Here is a 19,996-nt window from a genome sequence, read left to right as displayed (position 1 = left end):
GGGTTTAGTCTGGGCCTAAAAGAAACACCCTTCATTTTCTAGTGGGCGGTCCGGGGATAGATACTAGGGTGTCCCCACCCAATATATTGCTTTTAATGGAAATTATGGCCTACATAGTGGCAGGGATTTTGTCCACTGCTGAAATTTATTGAGTGGAATGGTGTGCGCTTTCAGATCCTTTTTCAGAAAACATGTTGGCCAAAAGCAATCCTAAACATTGGCTCGAAGTGCAGTCATTTTATGTCTATACCATTTATCCCAACGGTTTGCAGTTGTTTGTCATTGGTGCCTACCAGCTGCAGAACCAAGATATCCAATGAGCACATTTGCTTTCACATTTCTTTGGTGCAAAATTATAATTGGTGGAGCAACGTAATTACTAAGAAATCCATTTTATCATCATGCAGGTTTCAGAAATTCACCAGGTGGGATGAATGCCCACACTAAGTTCAGGCTTTGGAACCACAGCAGAAATAAAGTTATGGTGCATCGGGGCGTTCCTGAGTGACTCTCAGGGTAAGGCCAGAATATAATTGACTACTCGTCTATAGTCTTCCCACTACAGGGGTTCAGATGTCCAACGCTTTTCCGTTGCTAATGTAGAAATAGCGCACTCCTCAATTTTGTTTCCACATTGGTCTACCTGAATAATGCTTTTAAGCTGCAGGGGATTGCCACAGAGGACATGGTATATGTTCCAACTGTGCTATATTTGTTACCATCGAGAGCCTGGGAGCCAATCAAGTTTGGTGTGCGTATTTAGGTGATGTCGAAGATAAAAGGGTGGGAACATAAACGGTCGTTTGCAGTAATTCCTGTCCATATTTGCGGTCCATGGATTTCTGTATTGAGAAATGATTTCACATGACATAAGGTGCAAGTGCTTGCAAGTCCATGGGGGTCAACACAAAACAAGCAAAAATGGCTTTGGTTCAGAACTTGTACATATATTTCTCCAAGGTTTCAACCGTCTTCATTTTAATTCCTTGAGCCGTTTGGAAATAACGGTTGATCATCAGGGGACTTACTTTGTATGGCGAGGCTTCAATGGTCCCACATCTTTTATAGGCCTCTTACGACCTGAAATCGACTGACAAGATTTTACTTAGCGATTTCTTAGGAGAAAATTTCGGTCAGGGAGGCGCTGTTTCTAAAGAACTTTTGCCATAAGTAGCGGAACCTTATGGCCCTTGTGTAAGCATAGAAAGTAGTGATCCTTGAAAGCCATATTCATTTATAAGACTGCCTACTTGAATCATCTCCATAAAGTTTGGGGATAAACCATGGGGAGCTTGCTAACTCAGCTATCTGTTTCCGGAACAATTTGTGCTACCATTTAAGATTTGGTCAGGGGGCTGCTCTGCAACATTTTGACAGTACTTCCCTAAATGCTGAATTTGAGGAGATGGGGGTACACCAAAGGCGTTTAAACGAACATCCTGATTTCTGGAGCCCTTAAGGTCTGAGACACTAGGCATTAAGTTTTGCAACCTGGCGTAATATTCCATATGGAGCCACCAGCTGATAAGCAATCAAAAATATTACTTCCGGAGATTCACTGATGCATTGCCGTCTCGTTTCTAACCATACAGCATGTTTTAAGGTTTAGCTGATTTGAGGTGTCAAAAAAGTGATCTGCAGTGTTGCTTCAGGAAATCAACCAATTGGATGACTGGACGTAAAGTGCAGGCCTGCATACAGCTGTACAAATTGTTGAGGTACTGTGAAAACAAAATTAGCGCCTTTGATCAAACGCTGGGTACACACTCAGAAAGTGGACCTGGTATTAGATTTAAGAATGAGTCTGTAGAATGTTGAACGACAGGTACAGAGTTTTCCATTAACAGCTGCTATTTTTCTATTCAGTTGGGTAGAATACGGAACAGGTGGACTCCAGAGTAAAACCAGGCCAACATATGAGCTTGCTAGGCTCTGCATGTTCTACACGTTACCATGGAAACGATGGATTGTTATTGCAGTGAAGGCATTTTGGTCTCTGTAGTATTAGAAGGATTTGCATGTGAATTAGCATTACTTTTCTATAATGTTATGTGCATGCAAGTGGCCCATCTTGGAATTATTGCACTAGCATGATAAATCCAAGCGCTTCATTGTTAGGAAATGGACTTCAATTGTATTGTTGTGCCATATATGAGCCCTGCTCAGCGGACTGACCAGGTTCCATACATGGTAGGACTAAGCAGTACCAGCGCTCCCAATGCGTGAGATCTGAATAGAGCGCTTTGACTTGGGTCGTAGTTTATTCCTAGGAGCTATGTCAATTCTAGGACTCATGTAGAGTATTGGGAAACACATTAGCAGAGCTGTCAAGTACTAGATCAGGGGGACAGTCATATGGTTCGCATACAACCCAAGCCTGAATTGTGACATATGGGCAATTTAGACTTTCTGGTCCATATACTGTAATACCCTAAGAAAATACTGTCCAAAAACCACTGTTTGGGACACCTCTTACAAGTATGCTATTAACCATGTTGTTATTCTGTCCAGGAGGGTATTAAAATCAGTTGTGATTCTGGCCATGGCCAGCGGGAGGCACTCAGTAAAGTTCTATGCATTTTTTACATTACATTGATAAGATGCAGGTACCAACCTTGAATCTGACTACTTTGCACTGTGTTCTAAACTCACCAGGATAAATTGGGTCACCTGGACAGTTTCAGACCACTTTTACCGGGTCCAGCATCACGTACGATCAATGTCCCCTACTATGTCTGTAAGAAAAAAACAGGAATTCTCGATAATTGTATTGTGAACAGTTCCTGGACGAATGGCCATGGCACATCATGCTAACGCGCTTGAATTCCTAGTCCCTTTGCATGAATGTGGAGCAATTGTCTGTACCTATGGCATAATCTAACCAATGCTTCTACAAATTGGTATATGTGGTAGAGAACTGTAGTGGGTTCCTTCTTGTCGACTTCGGTCCACTGTTAAGGCTAGACAGTTGCAAATGGGATATGTTAGGATCCTCATGTTATTTTTGCCGTCAGCTGTGAAACTGGGGTTGCTAGGTGTGTAGAACAACAGCCTAACAGACTCACAGTGGCAAGATTTGGGACTGCTAGATTTACTAAGAGTTGCTGAGGTTCATTAAGCTCCAGGAATTGGGCTATACGTGGACAGTAGCACTGTAGGCACAGGTCAATGGTTTGTACCTGGGTCGTAAGTCATAACAGTGGTAAAAATGTCTTAGAGGCAGGGCGGTGGGTTCCTTGTCTTCTATCAGAAAAGAGGACGTTGATTGCTTGGGATATTTAGTTACCAGTTGGTTTAAGTTGTTCATTTGCTGGGATGTGTTCGTTTTATGACTAGACATCCTAGGGACGAGGCAAATACTTTTCTCTCATCATCTGTTAAGCTGGTGAAACAACAATAAGCAGGAAGGCCTAAATGTCCATGAAGAACAGTTCGTAATATTTGTCAATATTAGGATTTAGAGACACTACCTTTCTTGAAAGAAAGGGCATCTACTGGCTTTGTCCTAATGGGAGTCTAGAGTTAACAGTTCTGAGACTACCTCTGTACTATAATTAGAGCAAGTTATTTTAATGGCTGAAGGATCTAAAAATGTTTTCTCTCAAAAGTCAGCGTGCGTGGCCAAAGTATTGCACTTACTATATAAATATAACCTGATCACGTGCGGCTCAATGTTCTTTTAGATTTCTTTCAGTGGGGGGATGCATGTTAAGACAGGCAAGATGACTAGTTTCCCAGCTTTGAAAGTTTTGGCACCATACATGCGTACTGTTGGGTTGATTATGCATGTGTAAGGAATTTGGACAACAAAATTCCCAGGATCAACTGGCTGGTCCAGGGAGACCCGATTCCTCCATAATGACAAATTTGTACAGTTTCTTTGAAAGCAATTTTTCTCATGGTTATGGGGTGGCTGATTCTATTGGTTATAACTTTTTACCTGCAGGACAGTAATGGACGGCTCTTAGGTCATTTCATTAAAGGATAGGTTTTGTTTCTGGTAGCTTATCACAGAAAAGATGTATTTCTGGCAATAGCATTTTGGCTAATTCTTGTCACTTTCTGGGGTCTTGCAGCTGATAACTCACAAAAGTTTGCTTTGTGAGAAGTTCTTCAAGTGGGTGAGATAATGCAAGAAGCTTTTATACCACAGGATTGTTCAACTTTGTTTCTGTAGGCATTTAGAGCTATAAATTTACTGACTAAATATATTAACGGTAACATTGACGTTTCGAGCCATTTTAAGTTACCACTATAATTAGACCCCATACGTTTGTTAGACACTCAAGCCAAGGCCTTTATCTTTTCATAAAATCTAGATTGAATAATTATCTGTGGTCTTCGGGCAAAACTTATCTAAGAATGGTGACTTTGGCTTCAGTTGTTATTAGTAGACTTTAAATTCGTCCAAATATCTTTTTCTGAGTTATTCCCACCCCAACTATATATTTAAATTTTCGCTTTTAGAGGCAGATTATGGGGTCCTTTGTTATTTTCAATGAAATGTTAACAATTCCCAATTAGCCCAAAGAGACATTTTTTGTTAAACCAAATGCTTGATTAAGACATTTGACTAAGGCCTGAAAATCTAGGTCGTCAGGTCTAACATCTGGAACAATGATTCATTAGGTGAAGATGGTCCTAAGTAACATAAAGGACTACAAAGTATGGACCTTTACTGGTTAATAACATGAAAACTACTTATATACTAAGTAACACAGTTACTGTCATTACTTGTCGGGCCATTGTCTGTTCCGATGCCTTAGATGGTGACAAATGTCTAGTCAGTCCTGGAGTTGATGGGTAGGAGTCATGTTATGCCATCTGTTAAACAGGATTCCCCTCATGCTGTTTGGTAGTCAAAAAAACGTGCCTTATACGTGCTCTCTCAACAGCATTATTTTTGCTTATATGGGATAAAATTTTCAATTGTCTAGACGGGGTGGTCTCACTAGGACATGAATTACAGTCCTGTCTAAAATATTTGCAGTCACTGCAGCTAACATTGTGTAAGGCATTGCACAGTAACGTCCAATGTAGGGGACCTTTTCCTGAGAAAGGACCTTTAGTTGGAAATGTCTCAATTTCCACTTGGTTCCTAGGTAATTTTAGAGAAACAATTGGAGTCATGAAGTGAGCCTCTACCAGAATTTACTAGCGGCAGATATTTACATTATGGGGTCTTAGATTGAAATATGATTTCTGGACTGGCTTTTGAAGGTAAACTGTTTCAGTTACTGTTGTGTAGTAATCTACTACTACTACTACTACTACCACAACTACTACCACCACTATTACCACAACCACTACCACTACTACTACACTAATACCACTACTACCATTGCTACTACTACACTACTACTACTACCACAACCACTACCACTACTACAATACTACCACTACTACCACTGCTACTACTACTACTACTACTACAACACTACTACTACCACTACTACTACATTACTACCACTGCTGCTACTACTACTACTACACTACTACCACTACTACTACACTACAACCACTACTACTACACTACTACCACTACTATTACTACACTACTACCACTACTACTACTACTTCTACTACACTAATTCCACTACTGTTACTACTACACTACTACCACTACTACTACTGCTATTTGTTTTTTTCCTTATATTTACACAAGTCTGATGTATTTTTTCCCGTGGTCACTCTGGCAGTAGAGACACAATAAGAGATTCTCTCATTTGAGTGGTTCTGTATTCATTACAAAATTGACACAAACCCAAGCTTTGTATTATCAGCATTAATATTCTGCATCCATCATGCAGAAATTCTTGCTCTGTCTGTCTGCATTTGTTAACCCCTCATGGCCTTTGTTGATTTGTCTCAAAACTTCTGCTTTTTGCAAAGTTGGCACCACAATTTGATCATGGTAAAACAGAAAATGTTCATGTTTTGTCAAGTGAGCTCTCATAACAAAGTATCTGTGCAAGAAATGAATGGCCTTTATCTACTTACTTGGATGCCCATTATGAATATAACCAGTTATAGTCTGCAAGTCTGCATCTTTCTTAATCACTTCTCTTTGGATGTCCATCCTGGCCTGATGGACATTATGTTGTACCCATATCCACCTACATTTTCCCTAGTCTTTGATTGGACTGTCTTAGTTATTGGACTTTGGGATAGAGTATCTACCACAATCAATTGTTTTCACATTAAAGTGTCTTAATCTCAACAACATCCATTAACATCTATGAGGAACTTTGTTCATCTCATATAGATTTATTAGCAGTACTAGTGGTTTATGGTCTGTTTGCAGATGGAAATTGTCCAGAACCAGTAAGTTGTATGAAAAGTTCTCAGATTCTAGGCATTCCTTTTTTATTTGGGACTATATCCTTTCAGTCTGTGTGTGTGTTCTGCATTAGAAAGCTATATGTTTCAGTTTACCAGCAATCTTTTGTAATACAGCTGTTCAAACAGCACAGCTAATGGCAAAAATGTGTCTGAGATCAGAGTACTGAAAAATGTAAACAATCATGTCATTTCACTAAAGCTACTATTCAACTGATTCAATAATGTAAACATCCACTTTCATTAAAATACCTAGAAAAATAAATCCTGTATTCCTATTTGTTTTCTAGTTAATTTTGACTGACTTTATTTAGCTTTATTTAAATTTATATTTAAATATGTTTCATTGCTCAATTAGGTTTTGTTGCAGAAAAAAATGTTCAAATATGGTTTAGAAATGGATTTTTTACTTACAAGATATTTGCCCTTTCCCCACAGTCTTGTAATAGTGGAGCTAGTATATTTATGTATGGTGACATTTGGTGTTATTCCATTAGGGTGCATGTTCACCTGCAAAAATGTTTTTTTTTTCATTTTTTCATTGAAAGTGGCTTTCACTATTGATTATTTTGATGTAGATTCTTTCAGTGAAGTGACATGACTTTGGAAACTTACACACACACACACACATAGTCACCAACTTCCTTCATAGTGCAGAGCCTGTGGTCACTACATTCAACTCAGAAACAGCAGGCACTCTGCCACAAGGCCCAACTCCCAACTCCCAAATGTTTTCACTGAGAATTTTTCATTGTTCAATAGCCTGTGGTCTTTACATCTGACATTAGTATTGCAGGAGCTCTGCCACAAGGCCAGGCTCCCAGATATTTTCACTGACAATTTTGTCATTGTACAATGTAAGCAAATTTAACATGAAGAACCATGCTGAGTATTAACTTTATCTAGACAAATACATGTCTGCTCTGTGCTAGAAACTGGCTGTAATATCTCCCACATTAGTCTCCTGACCAGTAGATTACACTGCATATGCCAGTTACTTAGTGTCCCTGGCTGCCAGGTTTCAGTATTCGGGAAATAAAAGAAAACCTGTTGTACTTTGTATCTCTCTGATAATTGCTTTGTGCTGGCTATAAACTAATTACTTTCTGTTATAATTTGATCTGAGGGTGGAACTTTTTCTCCAACTCTACTAACACCACACTTGCCACTATCTATCTCCTCCCCACATGTCTTTATGGTGCTCCCACCCTTAACAGACATCCAGACATCACAAAAATCAAATCTTGAGCAGTGCTATAACAAAGTTGCTAAAATTGCAGCAAATACCCGTTTCAGAGCCCGGGCTGGCAACTCGGCACCATAAAAAAATCTACTGCCAATCATTAGCGGACCAGAGTTCCGCTGTGGTGACCCCTAACCGGGAAAAGACAAATAACAACCCCTTTCAGAGCTCACCATTGTATAGCAGTAAAAAACCTAAATTGGTTAGAACTACCCCATCAACTAACATATACATAGCTTACCACTTATAAAATTATCCAGAATCCATCTGTTTCTCCAGCACTAAATACCAGTCTACACAACTATGTTCCCAGTTGGTCATTATGATCCAATGACCAAAAACTCCTGTTTGTCTAGAAACTTATCAAATCTGCTGCACATTGTCAATACTTGTCCCATATTGTTAAGGTCTGGAATACCTTACCTGTATCCATCAAGTAAATACCTTAATTCCTGTCCTTTAAAAACATTCTGAAAGACTCCTTGGCCAAAAGCTGTCTCTGTTCTTGCTCAAAATGTACTTATTTTCACTTTATACCTCCTTACTCTCCCTTCTCCACTGACTTCCTTACTTCTATAAAATTTTCTCTCCTGCCTTTTTCTCTAAATATACCATAAGCCTGCTTTTTTCTCAGTAAATATTTCAATTTTTGTTTGTACTATACTAACTTACCTTTAATTTCTCTATAAACTGGCTAAGATTTTTCTAAATATTACATCATTGTCATATAAATTTTATCTATATATAACCAGTGTTTTCATATTATGTATAATTTTTGGTATAGTTAAACTGTAGATGTTTTCTGTATTATTTTTATAAAGTATAAAATTACTGTTCTTAAAATGTTTTGTAATACTTTGGAGCTTTTCTCCCTGGGACTCCACTAAAAATGGGTTCCTACCCAGTTGAACTTTTGGACTTTCCCGGTGATAAAATGTCAGTTAATAAACACACACACACACACACACACACACACACACACACACACACACACACACACACACACACACACACATACACACACATTCAAACACACACACACACACACACACACACACACACACACACACACACACACACACACACACACACACACACACACAAACCCATGTAGTCACACTGCTGAGGTGCAGTAAATGTGCACTGCAGTAATAGATGCAGGATTTTGATTACTCCACTTGGCCACATTTTGCTCAGGCTTAGAAAAGAGTTCACTGCTGCACATTTTAATTCAGGCAATTTCAAGCTTTAGAAAGTGGGCCTATGACTTATGTAGTTCAGACTTGAAGTATCAGAAAACAGATGCAAAGAAGTAAATATTCAGTGTAGCAAACTATATAAAAACAAACTCAGCAAGATGCTGCCATGAGCTCACAAACACATTTTCCTTTCAATAGCTGCTTAGATGCTGGAGAATCTGTCACCATACTTTCTGAAGCTTCAATTGAAATTCATCAGATTTCTCAAAGATGAATAATTCTTGTACAAAACCTGGTGTTCAGAATCTGGAGATGTTACACGCAGATGCAAGGCTCCCTGTTGTCTGCTCCACTGCCTTCCCTGTCAGAGTGTGGTACAGTATTCAGGTTCCCTGTCAGAGTGCGGTACAGTATACAGGTTCCCTGTCAAACTGTGGTACAGTAGTCCAGGTTCCCTGTCAGAGTGCAGTACAATATACAGGTTCCCTGGCAGAGTGTGGTACAGTATTCAGGTTCCCTGTCAGAGTGTCTTACTTATACAGGTTCCCTTTCAGAGTGCAGTACAGTATACAGGTTCCCTGCCAGAGTGCAGTACAGTATACAGGATGCCAGCTCACACAGTACATGATATGAACACTTTGAATGAGGTGACACTGCTGCATTTCTTTGAAAAAAATTTTATGTATTTTCTTCTTTTTCAGAAACAAAATATTTTACATTCTCAGATAAAATTTTTAAAGACAGATTAATATATGTAGACATAGATCTGACATTCAGAAAAACACATTTAGAGTTTTTCATATGCTTTCCTTTAAAAAATGTTTGTTTGTTAAGCAGCACTATATCACTCAGCTAGATATAGACATTCCCCCGGATTCATGAAGCTCGGCGCAAGGCCGGTGTAAGGCCTGCGCCGGCCGTGCGGCATATAAATGGTGTAGTAGCACCATATGCATATTAATGAAGGTGCGCCGCTACCACATCCACGTGCATAGGACTCGTGCGTGAGTGCATGGGGCGTTACCAAGCTGCGCCCGGAGGTGTGTCAATGTCGGCTGGCGATGAGCAACCTAAACCGCTGAATATTATAGCCTGCCTGCAATAGTAATCGCACCTATCAGTGTCCGTGGATAATGAAACGTATGCAAAGCAGTATGCAAAGCATGCAAGACAGTTCCCGGCCACACAAAATGGAGAACCAAACAGAAATGCACGCAACATAATATGAGTTTCCGTCCATGGAACAAATGACATTTAAAATCGTGTGTCCGTAATGTACTGCACTGTCAGAAGTTATACCCAGTGGAAGTGAAGCGCATCATGTCAGCACGCCGCCAATACACACGTCTAGCCCCATGGGTATGGTCACCAGCAGTCCCACAGTGGTAGTGATAGTACACAGCAGGGCAGTTGTGGCTATATAACAACCGTAAAGAAACCTGACAGTCCATATTGTATACCAAACACACACAAACATATGTATATTAAAATGTGCTATACACATGAACAGGAACGTAACCGTCACATACACAAAGGATGCTATATGCGGAACCGGGATATCCAAAAGTAGAACCCATGCATGCAAATGCAATACGCAACAACCCCTGTATAGCACATAACCCGCACCCATGTCCGAATGTCCACCAAATCCAGCTACCAGCCTTGCGCATCCGTACACCTACACATAGCGGGTATTCCCCATATGTAGTAGGAAGTATCGTCCTAGGCAGTGTCCGGATTTCAAATATGCATCCCACGTTTGTAAACATCCCATCACAAGCCTAAAAGGATGGGTGGACAAATAGGGACAGATGTAATTACTGCTCTCACAAGCTTCGAAAGTTCACGGAATAATAGTATGTACATAATCAGGAAATGTTGTGAAGGATGTGGGGTAGTCCCCAGTATTACAGAGGTCCGTACATATATACTGTAACAAGCCGTCACATATGTTGACTGTACTACTGCATACCCGTAGTTAATTCATAGTTAAGTCATGTGCAAAATAATAACCCTCGTAAGAATGAATACAGGAAATAGTCAAATGTGAATGGGAACACCACTCACCGTGGATTATGTATCGTAACCGCCCCCACCCATATTATGTATTGCCAACATCATAAGCTGCTGACAGATGCCCAAACACCTGTGTCTGTAAACACAGATTAAATGTTTACAATGGACAAACCCTGTCCATGTGCTTTGTCTGACATTTGAACACGGTCAGGGCAGTTCCGTTCACCAGGTGGACAAGCCTAAACCCAGATCACCACATGAACACCCTGACAATTAAAGACCTGTATGTGTCAGGACTATAAGCCTTTGGGTTCTGAATATCCCTGCAGTGATGAAATATGCAGCGTGGGTCCAGAGCAGTAGGGAATAGGGAATGTGTAACATGTAGTACCGCATTTTTCCCAGCAGGAGAATGGATGCCTGTGACGTAAGTGAAGTGGTGAGGCATATGTTAATGTAGCTATGTACTATGGGTATGCATATAAATGAGTCAGAACACCAAACGTATAGTGGTTACAGCATCCGCCAACGTGAATGCAGTCGGTTGAACAACGACTACAGCACATATAATGTGAAAGTGTAATGAATGCGTCTGTGCTGTACAGACAGTTAAATATGTAAAGGTGAGCGTGTGTTTCAAACGTCCGTTAACCAGTACAGATAATTACTGGTACTGTCACAAGTAATAAAGCCCACGTAAGCACAAAGACTTAGTAAACATATGTAACCCACAATAAGGATATGCATGCGCCTGCGTAACCCACAATAAGGAAATGCAAGTGCGCTGTGTGTGATCCGCTCACAGCATAGTAAATGAATGCTGTTTCCCCCATGTTAGTTATACATGGCTCAAACCTGTTAACCTTGTAAAGTATGAAACCGGACAAAGCCATGCAAACTACCGGTACAAATAGGGACAAACACCAGATATGTGCCGGAACAAACATAGAAAGTGGATAGAATAATGGGTGTGTCAGTAGCATGGATTCTCTGAAGGGTATGCAGTCGTAACCTGAACTGCTTGCCAGAAATCCCACTGTAAGTCTCAAATGAAATGCCACGACATTGCCAGATAGACACAGGTTTATTTAAAACACAGCGAAGATAAAGGGCAAGCAGCTGTACACTCTGCGACAATCTGTATAGTGGAAAGGTATGGTATGGATATAGATATATGTGTATACACATAATCCACAGATGTAAACCAAAGCAAGTTATGAAATGAGGATTGTACATGTATATATGTATACACAACAGACATATGTCCCGTAGATATGACATATGTACATAAATAGGCAACGTTATATCTAATATGGGTAGACAAACAGACATGCAGGAAAGGTGAATAAACCGCAGCATTCCAAACCATTGGCCAGAAAGTGACAGTCCAGCAAGTTCTACACTTTAAACATGCAGATAGGTTTCCATTGCAGGACTCCAAAAATTGAATCTTACGTAGTGTCAACTGACACTGACGCAAAAGAAGTGACCGCAGCAAATACGAAATAGCTGTACATGCAACAGTATCAGGTGCAAGGGTGACGACACATGTGTCGATAGAATGTATGACGTACGAACTGATATCCGGAGAGTGGGGAGTGCATATAAGTGTCTCCAACTTCAGTACCGCACACATTAAACATGTGTAATGGGTACTGTAGAGGGTTGTCAGGTATGGGAATCATGGGTATGCAGAAATGGGCCTAGGTGTTGTTTGACAGGGATTTCGTAGGCCCGCCCCATGGGAGTGATGTGGGTATAGCACACGCCTATATTCTCAATAATGGGGCAAACCATCCACTGGATATTGCGGAAACCATTTTGGCAATATGTAGGGCCCTATATCAGTGTCATGTAGGCGATTATCATGGATGGACATGCGTACGACCAAGATGGTACCCATAACTGGCAAACTGTCAGAATAACACAGTTGCACTAAGGCATAGTACATGAAATACAAATAGGGACTATATTAGATATACCCCAGACAAAGTCAGAACGTTGTGAGAATACTGGCGTACCCATGAATACGGATGTTATGAGTGTTACTAATCATGTAATGGAAATGTCAGTCACTATTATCTACCACACAGTCCGTAATGCCTTGCCAGCAATTTACCAGAAAGGCACATCACTATGACAAATGTAACAAGGTCAAACGTCAGGGCGTTTACCCATAATGTGCACAGGTTAGGGGTATGAAGGCAACCTGTCCAAAATACATGTACAGAACTAGTGATACTAGGTGGACAGGTGAGAAGAAAGACATCAGGACAAATGAGAAAACATGTACAAGACACACGCATGTACTCCGATAAATGTGAATGACAACGTATGCCCTGTGCATGTCAATGTGGAAGGTTAATAGACACAAAAGTAATGTGTCCCTCAGGGTGTCATGCAGTGTCACCATAACAATGTCCAGTCCCCCAGACATGTACGTGAGCTCTGCCACTGACGGAAAGCGCAAATACCGGCGCACACATACGGTACATGATAGACCAATTAGTGTGGATAAGCAGCTGTTGGCCTATGTGAGGAATACAACTGTCTGGGTGGGTGTGTCCTGCAATATAAATGTAATGGCATGTGGCCTGTGATGCTGCCATACAGTGTGTGTATTGATGTCAGAAAGTTGATATTTTGTTGCAGACACATACTCCGCAACTGTACAGATTTACGCAGAATGTGCAGAGTTCTGCCTCATATGTTTGGTGTGTTCCACGTAACAACAGTAACATTCTGGCACTTTCATGATAACTGAAGACATGAAATAATGACAAACATGTGAGTAAGACACCAAATCTGACAGAAAAGCCATACTAATGCAAAACCTATTATTGTGTCAACTATCTACGTTTGTAAGAGCAACATGGCAATACTGTCCCTATGTGTCCCACTATCAGATAAGGCCTTGTCCAGCAACTTGCTCTAGGAGGTGGAGTGGTATGAACAGAAACAGATCCATGTGTGAGGAAACAGCAATATTGACTGCAAGATAACGCGGAAGGTATGAAATGCGCTGCAGTAGGACGTGTAGTACTGTCCGCAGGTATGTGCTGACATGTCAAATGACACAGCAGTCTACATGAAGAACCTATAGGGCTGTCACCTTTACAAATGATGATAGTGGGACATACCCAGAGTCATGCACACAGCACAAATAGACATACACACATCAAAACTAGGCCATGATACATGAAGCCTCCGGCGTGTACGAGTACAGTGAGAGTACAGCAAGGATAGATGTCTGCCAAGATATACAGCAAATGCCTGTAAGGGCGTGTAACACCGCCCGTAACACGGACGTTGCATGGACAATTTTGGGAGTTGCAATGTACCCCATTGGTATGTGAAAGCTATGCAAATATGCGATACATGAAACAGTCAGCTGTCCATGCAAGAGCAGAGTTATGGGCAGAAAATAGATTTTATATATATATATATATATATATATATATATATATATATAGAGAGAGAGATACAGACATACACACACACACACACACACACACACACACACACACACACACACACACACAAACAAACATGTGGCAGGGCTGGTAATCGAACCTACACATGACTACCCTATCACACTACAGCATGACGCATTTACAGAACACGCTACCGAGATTACTAAACACAGCAGACACACAGGCATTCTACTAGGTGCGTGTCAACATCCGCAAAGACAAAGACGTCAGCAGGCTACATCTGTGTTGCGAAGCATCTAAAAGCATAACCTGAGTCCCCAGGCGGATGGGAGCATGCACACACACACACACATCTGGCAGGCCTGGGAATCGAACTTACACCTAACTACCCTATCACACTACAACATGACGCATTTACAGAACGCGCTACCGAGACTACTGAACACAGCACTCCCAGAGGCATACTTCTAGGTGGGTGACATCATCCGCAAAGGTAAAGACGCCGATAGGGAATGTATGTGTTGTGAGGCATTTAAAAGCATTACTGTGTCCCCAGGCAGCTGGAAACACACACACACACACACACACACACACACACACACACACACACACACACACGCACGCACACTTGGAAGGGCCGGGAGTTGAACACACACCTACCTACCTACTCTAACACACTACAGCATTACGCATTTACAGAACGCGCTACCGAGATTACTGAACACAGCACTCCCAGAGGCATACTTCTAGGTGGGTGACATCATCCGGAAAGACAAAGACGCAGATAGGGAATGTATGTGTTGTGAGGCATCTAAAAGCATTACTGTGTCCCCAGGCAGCTGGAAACACACACACACACACACACACACACACACACTTGGAAGGGCCAGGAGTTGAACACACACCTACCTACTCTAACACACTACAGCATTACGCATTTACAGAACGTGCTACCGAGATTACTGAACACAGCACTCCCAGAGGCATACTTCTAGGTGGGTGACATCATCCACAAAGGCAAAGACGCCGATAGGGAATGTATGTGTTGTGAGGCATCTAAAAGCATTACTGTGTCCCCAGGCAGCTGGAAACACACACACACACATACACTTGGAAGGGCCGGGAGTTGAACACACACCTACCTACTCTAACACACTACAGCATTACACATTTACAGAACGCGCTACCGAGATTACTGAACGCAGCACTCCCAGAGGCATACTTCTAGGTGGGTGACATCATCCGCAAAGGCAAAGACGCCAATAGGGAATGTATGTGTTGTGAGACATCTAAAAGCATTACTGTGTCCCCAGGCAGCTGGAAACACACACACACACACACACACTTGGAAGGGCCGGGAGTTGAACACACACCTACCTACTCTAACACACTACAGCATTATGCATTTACAGAATGCGCTACCAAGATTACTGAACACAGCACTCCCAGAGGCATACTTCTAGGTGGGTGACATCATCCGCAAAGGCAAAGACGCTGATAGGGAATGTTTAGAGAGTGAGCGGTCTGAAAGCATATTACTGTCCCAAGGTAGACGTACACAAACACGCCAGTGCTGTCAACGGGCCAACTAAATATCTATGGAGCACAACAACACTGAATAGATACGGGATGCGCCACAGACAGTACACCCTTCGAGAGAGCAACAAGTGTGTTCAATGTAGGCATCCATCGTGACATTGAAATTGGACATCTGGTGCCTGGATGACCACCATGGATATACAGGATGTCAATGGCCATGCCCACATGCTTAGTATCACACGTCTGTTTGGAATGTACTGTGTGTCCATCTACACAATGGCGTACTGGGCATGCTCACACACTAAGCTGTTGCAAAGGGCCATCTTGCATGCACACGGAGTCTAATCACGGAGGGGCACAGTGTGGAATGTACTGTGTGTCCATCTACACAACGGCATACTGGGCATGCTCACACACTTAGCATTTGCAAAGGGCCATCTTGCATGCACATGGAGTCTAATCACGGAGGGGCGCAGTGTGGAATGTACTGTGCGTCCATCTACACAACGGCGTACTGGGCATGCTCACACACTTAGCTGTTGCAAAGGGCCATCTTGCATGCACACAGAGTCTACTCACGGAGGGACACAGTGTGGAATGTACTGTGTGTCCATCTACACAACGGCGTACTGGGCATGCTCACACACTTAGCTGTTGCAAAGGGCAATCTTGCATGCAGATGGAATGTACACACAGAAGGGCACAGTAAGGTATAACTGCCCTCACGCACAGGGCGGTCACACATGCAGTGACCTGAACACACACAGCTGCCATCACAGCTGTCACAGGTGCAGGTCACACATGTACACACTTCAGTGTACACTGTAGCAGTCAAGTCAGCACCATGTCGTTGGTGCAGCACTACACAGCCTTACGGTCCAACAACACCATGTGACACATGACCACTGGGCTGTACACCGGTGTACACCAGCTGTGTAGAGTACACACATACCAACAGGGATCCAACAGGTGTTATGCATTGCAATGATACCAGTATACATGAACAGGTTGGCTCAAGACATACCATGGCCCTTACACAGCTGTGACACCTGACTGTTGCTGTACACTAATGAACACACGTCTGGGTATGTCATACATGTGATTGCGTGGATGTGTGCATGGACTGCACACACAACACATACATACATGGCCTTTGATGTACCTCGTGCATAACACTGGCCTATTCAGTGCTACACATGCAAATTGAATGTGGGCCCATGTCTGTTGAATGCTCACACTACAGGGGGTAACAGTGTTGACCGGGACACATACCCTTGTACTGGTCACCTGTGACACCCGTGATATCATACCGCAGTCCATGTGTTATGTATGTCAACACACATGTCCAACAATAGCAATGCATACAAACATGGCAACAGGAGACACATGTGACATCTGTACTGTGCATGCAGCAAACATGCATGTGCAGTGGCCGATGTCCGTAACATAGTTGCACCTACCTACGACATGCAGACGCAATGCAGACCCATCATTGACATCTGTATACGGTGACATACAAACAGCACATATGGAGGGATGTGTGTACATAACATGGTGAACCACCTGACTAGATGTATGTGTGCAGGGGGTGGCTCACAGTTGTGTCACACACCATCCTATCATGCCATGTGCTAGCTGTACGCTATGTCGCTGTTACATTGGTGCTGACATAATGCATACACAGCGGTCAGGTGTTAACAACTATATGTCATATGGCACCTGTAACACCTACACCCTCTTGTGTGTATATAGCAGCACATTTGCCAGATATAGCGTTGGTACACATAATGCAATCAATACCGCTGCATGTCCATCAAACGTGTCATCATATGGCTGGTGTATCATTCCCAGCACTGCCATGTGTGTCTGAATGTGTGACCAGGGATGCCACATATCACGGGAAATATGTCCCAGTTGCTACACATCCCTGTACACCATTGTGGAGAACTGTACATACGTCAGTGTGGGAAGCATGACGTTCGCCGGTGAGGTGCATCACACACATCGGCTGTCCGTATACACATGTGTGGTCACCACAGTGTGTGTGTGTCTGTATGTATGTCTGGTGCTTGGTGTGAGTGTGTATGCTAATATATGGTGGGAAATTATCACTGGCCCCACGTGTTGACTAACCCGTAATGGTGATGCATTGCGCAACCCTGTTGATGCCATAGGTCCCAGCCATACTGGCTACCTGTGCATGTCCCTTCTCTGTGACATGACGTGTGGGTGCATAGTACTGTGAGGGTGATGACCACAAAGGCAAGGGTCCCCAGCTGCACACTATGGGGTGTGCGTTATAGTGGTGTACACCCCATGACGCGGCCATGTTCATGTACTGTTACAGGGTCCTACTGCTGCACAGTGTAGCCTCCAGCTACCAAGTGACACCTCACATCATCATTGGCCAGGCCGCTGTGTACAACCCCTGCACCATGTCACCATACCTGTAATGTGTCCTGCTATGTATGTCACGTCTCTGTCCAGTGTAGCCTGTGGCACCGACCACATGCGTCAGGTGCAGTATATGTGCGGACATCTGTGTCATGTTTGTGTGTCCAACAGTCAGGATGAAGGTACATGTAGCATGCTGATATTGCCAGACGTGCCTGTGTGTACTCCACAGTTACACATGGGGGACTGCAAACACTGCTACCTGAAGGCACATTGCAAGTACACCATAGGAGGGAACCAGGGTATCACAACCAACATAGTGCTACAGATGTAACCGAGACACATACCGTGAACACATCACAATGCATGCTGCACCTGCACTACATGGTGTGACTGGTGCATGTCGACAGTGCACAACCTATGTCATATACACAACTCAGTATTCACACACAACCACTGCAACATACACATCCCTCACTATGCATACACAGGTATTACATACACCTCTCACTATGCTGTTCACCCTGTGCATCAGAATATTTGTGCATAACCCTGCACCGATGGTGTAGATGACAGGGATGCGGCACAGGCTTCATCATATGCACAGGGTGATATGTTTGCCAGGGGCATAGGCTGCACACAACCCCTGCAACATACACATCCCTCACTATGCATACACAGGTATTACATACACCTCTCACTATGCTGTTCACCCTGTGCATCAGAATATTTGTGCATAACCCTGCACCGATGGTGTGGATGACAGGGATGCGGCACAGGCTTCATCATATGCACAGGGTGATATGTTTGCCAGGGGCATAGGCTGCACCAATGGATAACATCATGTGTGTGTAAGGGCCAGTGAGTTGACTGGACATGTCTGTGCAGAATGCATGTGGATGTTGTGGAGCCCTACAGTTGTGTTTGCTGTGTGCGTGTATGTGTGTGCACAGTTCTGCCATTTGTGATGCCTACACGGGGTATAATTGACAGCCCCAGATTGTACAGTGCAGGTTGTACAGCTCACTGCGTCCGTCCACGGCCACGTGACCTCTGCCTGCCTGGGGTTGCACGGGCAGTACCAGGTGGAGGTCAGAGTGGCTACTGTCTGACGACACATGTCCGCTGGAAACATGTCCCCGCTGAGACCATCCAGGGCCACGTCCACGTGGCCTGCTGTGTCCTGGTGTTGACAGCGCAGCAGCAGCTGCACTGCTACTGCTACCGGCACTATGGGAGCGGGCATGTGAGGTGGCACGCTCACGTCGACCTACACTAGGTGGTGTTGCTGGCCTACGTCCACGTGGCCTACTCCTCACTCCTACCAGGTGTTCCAGCACAGACAGCTCCCGCTCGTGGATTGCCATGCCTCGGTCAAGGATTCCAACCATTTCACCTAGTCGCCTATCCAGAACATTAGCAATCTGCTGTTGAGCATTTGCCAATGCCTGGATGTTGTCATTTAGGGTATGGATAGCAGCCCTCAGCAGCCTCTGCCCTTTTCTGTTCTGCCATTCAGCATGTGCCTGTGCTGCCATTACAGTCTGGAACATGCGTCTGGTGATACCAGCTGCTGCGCTCTGTCCTGCAGGTGCATGTCTGCCAGAGGTCCTCCTACGAGCAGCACCGGCCACATGCCTGTGTGGCACATCTGCAGTCATTACACTGACACCATGGTGTGTAGACACACCTTCTGTAGCCACCACATGTTCCTGTTCCACGCCAACAGACGCTGACTGTCCTTCCTCTATGGCCACCGGTGATGCGGTATGTGTTGGCAGCAGAACTGTATGCGGGGAAGAGGGGGACATAGCTGGGATGGTAACCATTGG

This window comes from Protopterus annectens, chromosome 3.part0 (genome assembly GCF_019279795.1).
Source record: "Protopterus annectens isolate FY-2018-M chromosome 3.part0, PAN1.0, whole genome shotgun sequence".
In the NCBI taxonomy this organism is placed as follows: domain Eukaryota; kingdom Metazoa; phylum Chordata; order Ceratodontiformes; family Protopteridae; genus Protopterus; species Protopterus annectens.
This window is presented reverse-complemented; position numbering follows the sequence as displayed.